Here is a 4,395-nt window from a genome sequence, read left to right as displayed (position 1 = left end):
TTGGTGGCAAACTTGGTGGTTATTGAATTTTGAATTCAATTGTATGTAATATACAAAACTACACACATATCCAACATAACCAACACCTAAGTCATGAAAATTTGCTCTCTTTTCTCTTAAAAAATTTCTCTATTTTGTTCTATATTGAATTGGATTCAATTTAGAACATAAGACATTCCAAAACCACTAATCAATAGTGTTATTTTGGAGTTGTTTTTCTTCTTGTTCTTTGAGCTATCTAGCAATAGAAAAAGAACTATATCTAATTCTTAGTGTGGTTTGGACAAATTAGAGGGGTTCTAATTTGGATCCTAAAGTGAACGGAAGAACGTAAATGAAACAATGCACGTTGCTGTTCAACTATAAAAACAAAAGGTAAAGTTTCATGTTTTGTTTCTACGCTTTTTGTTTCATCCTATAGCCACTTGCCTAGCATGTTCATTTGTTCATTATTATGCTTTTGACAAACACCAAACGCCCGGGAATTTCAAAGGAAAAACCATTTTGATTCATTTTTAATAATTTTTTCATTTCACGCTTCTGCCGCGTTTACGGGTCATACCGATTCTTTCAGTGGTATTAGATCCCGATTTGGTGTTGTGATTTTAGGATTAACATATTATTATGAATTGAGCATGAACAACTTGTTTAATATGCTTTTGGAAAGCATGTTTTATGATTTTGTAGCATGATTATATGTTTAGAAAATACATATTAATTTTGCTTTTAAATTATGAATATCTATGCATTTTCTGAAAATTGGATTTATGAATGATTTTATTTCAGTTTTTAATTATATAAATTCAAAAAAAAATTAAAAAATGGAGTTGTATGGCAGTGGCGTGCGCGCGCCCGCTAGCGTGCGTGCCGGCTGGGCAGTATGCGGGCAGCAGCAGACGACCGTTTGCTGTCCAAACCGCTAGGCCTTTTGGTGTCATTTTTCCCAAAAATTGAATTTTCATGTTTTCTGCAATTTTTCTGAAATTATTTGTTCTAACTAATTTTAATTTTGGTTAAATTAAATTTTTTTAAAATTAAATTGTGCCTTAAATTAATTTGAAAATGATTTCCAAGCAAACAAAAAAAAATATAAATTGGATGTTGATTGATATTCATTTTTTAATTGCGTTATTAGTACCTTATTTTCTGCATTTAACTATGTTTTTGGTGTTAGATATTGGATATCTATTGTCAAATACATGGATTGTATTCATTTGTATAACATATTTATATTTGATATAAATATGTTAATTATTGTTTATTGGATAAACAATGGGGATGATCACGGAGCCCATTGGCGGAATGCATGGTTTAATATTATGTTGGGTGAGGCCTGCGTGCCTCTTTGTTTTAATTCCTTTTTTCGCTTTTTGTCCTTGAAATAATAAGGCTTTTGTACTCCCCCGACTTTTGATTGGGTTTCCAATTTCAATTATAATGAGTTTAGTTAGGAATGTGGGGTTTATTTATTTTGAATAATGATCATCCAACAGGGCCGTGCTAGGCTTGTTTCTGCATGTGGTGTGTATTTTAATATTTGGAGTATGATGTGTTTGGAATGTATCTGTTTATACTCAATGATTATAATTGATGCGTGCAAGATCTTATAATGATGAGGTCTCTGTTATAGCAAAACTTAACTCTCACTTGGATGGTCCAAGTTAAATATTAGGGCCATAATGGATTGAAATTCAAATGATTTGATTAAATCCAAGCCTTCCATCCACAACAATATGGTGTGGATGCTACTTTCACCCATTCATGGTCTCACGAGTCGTGGCACATTTGGAATGAAAAGAAAGCTACACTACTGTTGTGAACTAATGGAATATACTCCTATTTTCCTGTCTCACGAGTCGTGGGGAGCGAAAAATGAGATATTCGTTTGGTTGATGGGTCGGGCCTAACGCTAAGTAGCGTATTTGCTTGGAGTCCTTGTGATCACGTGAAGACGTGAGGCAAAATAACTTGGGGATCTCATTGGATGAGAATGATATAGGTTACCTCCTACAAAGCCTTTTTCCATGTGAATCGTAAAAGAAGGACATGGAGAATTGCGTTTGTGGTTTTGACGGCCCGATTAACCCATGCAGTTCAACACTGTAAGATGACAGTTACATCAAGATAATACTAACATTTATGAATATATAAATTTATTGCGTACTATGTATACATCAATGTCAAATAATTTTTTTTATTTTTTTAATGTATTTAAATTATATTGTTCCACTACAATATATGTTTCCACAGCATTAATTATTTAGAGTAATCTTTGTAATAACTACACAAAACTATGTCGTATCCATAGTTTGTATTACCCTTTGTAACGATTTTTTACACGGCTACCATACACTACATTATTTATATCAACATTTTTAACGGCTTTTTACATGGCTATATTATTGTAATTCCTTTTGTAATGATCTTTTAATTTTTGTATCTCTCTTAGTAATGACTTTTATAACGGCCTTGGCCGCTCCACTCCTCTTTCTTCTTATCAATTTTTTTCTCTCTCTCTTTGTCTGTAATTCCCCAACCCCCCTGGCCCACCTCCGCCCTCCGCCTGCCACCTCCAACCATCAGGTAAATTACAAGGGTCTCCCCTGAGATTTGACATAATTACAAACACCCTCTCATTGTTTGACAAATTACAGATACCCCCTGATGTTTGTGAATTGACGTAATTTCTGGATGGAGGTATGAAATTATTAATTCTGCCCTTATTGTATTTTTTTAAAAAAATAAAAATAAAAATTCATAAAAAGAATCAGACAAAGTGGATGAAAAATTTTGAAATATTATAAAAAAAATCATCCACTTAATCCATAAAACAATTTTTTTAAAAAAAAATAAATAAAATTACAATTCTTAATCCACATGGACGTTTTGGTTGGTTCACTATAAAAATAGACAATATTTAATGAATTGGACTAATTGTTAGACGCTTCTTAAAATTATGGGCTCTTTATATTTTTTCAAATAATGAGAAGATATTCATAATTATGCTTTAAAAGAAAAGATTGTTGTAACTTACTCTTAATATTGTATCAAATAGTAATTTTTTTTCCTTAGTAACAAAACAGGGAAGAATCATTATCATTAATTTGACCAAAAATCTCCTATGTTTTTCCTAAAATGAATTTTCGTAGATTTCGGCTGTCCGAATAATGATTCGTCAAAATCTAGTTAAGAAATGGAAATCAAAATGAATCATTATCCTTTTGGAACATTACACACATTCTGGCTTGGCATTTTTGTACAGCTTTATTTGCAGGTGCTGTGCGATCCACGACGTGGTGGGATAACAAAAATCCTTTTTGACTCGCCATAATTTTTCTTCGAGACCTGTTCGGGTATTTTGTTGTAAGGGAGTAGTACTCTATGTTTATTGTTGCTCTATTTGTAAGGGAGCAGTACTCCTTGTTTATGGCTTTACTAGAAATTCTAGGGAGGTAGCTCTCTCCGCTGTAATTATTTTGTGAATTTTAATATAGAAGGACTGGGAACTGCGAAAAGCTCCCCCCACCTCTAGGTAGTTTTTGTTAAAAAAAAAAATGGAAATCAAAAGAGTACAATCTCCTAATTACATAATTTCTAAAATTACATAATTTCTTTTTAAAATTTGTAATTTTAAAAAGATTGTATATATGTTCTATGTATAAAATTGTTTGTATATATGTTGTATGTTTTATGAATAAATTGGTTATAAGACAAAATTTTAATTATGGCAAAAAATAACCTTAAAAAAAAACTTAAAAGAAACTGCTTGATAAAAGCAGAGAAATGGAGAAGGTTGTACTCGTGGCATGGATATTAGTACATAGCGTATGGACTACACCAGTTCTCTCCAAATACTACTCCGAAAGCTGGCCGTATGAGGCAGTTCAGGAAAAGGGAATTCATCTTCGCTTCTACTTTCATGACATTCTAAGTGGAAACAAACCAAGTGCAGTGCAGATAGCTAGTCCGAACACCACTAAAAAAGAGGACGGACCGACACCTTTTGGCTCCACATTCGCCATTGATGATCTACTGACGGAAGGGCCTGAGATAACCTCAAAAAAGTCATTGGCAACGCACGAGGAATATACGTCTCATCGAGCCAGGACATGGACTTGACTTTGGTCTTGTATATTGATCTTGGTTTTACAAGTGGGAAGTTTAAAGGGAGTTCACTCAGTGTGTTTTCCAGGAATCCGATAACGGAGAATCACCGGGAACTGGCTGTGGTTGGAGGGAGAGGGCGGTTCAGGCTGGCCAGGTGGTTTGTTTTGGTAAAGACATATTCCTTGAACACCACTAATGGTGATGCTGTTCTTGAGTACACTGTGGAGGTTGTTCATCCTTGAGGGATTAGGTTTTATTGTATAATGCTGGAAGTTCATGGAAACATTT

The 4,395-nt window shown here is 33.6% G+C and overlaps 1 pseudogene; it reads left to right on the top strand.

Moving 5' to 3' along the window:
- The first annotated feature begins 3,783 nt into the window (after window positions 1–3,783).
- LOC105180314 lies at window positions 3,784–4,385 on the top strand (annotated as a pseudogene).
- The last annotated feature ends 10 nt before the right edge of the window (window positions 4,386–4,395 follow it).

Source organism: Sesamum indicum, unplaced genomic scaffold (genome assembly GCF_000512975.1).
Source record: "Sesamum indicum cultivar Zhongzhi No. 13 unplaced genomic scaffold, S_indicum_v1.0 scaffold00652, whole genome shotgun sequence".
Lineage (NCBI taxonomy): Eukaryota > Viridiplantae > Streptophyta > Magnoliopsida > Lamiales > Pedaliaceae > Sesamum > Sesamum indicum.
This window is presented reverse-complemented; position numbering and strand designations above follow the sequence as displayed.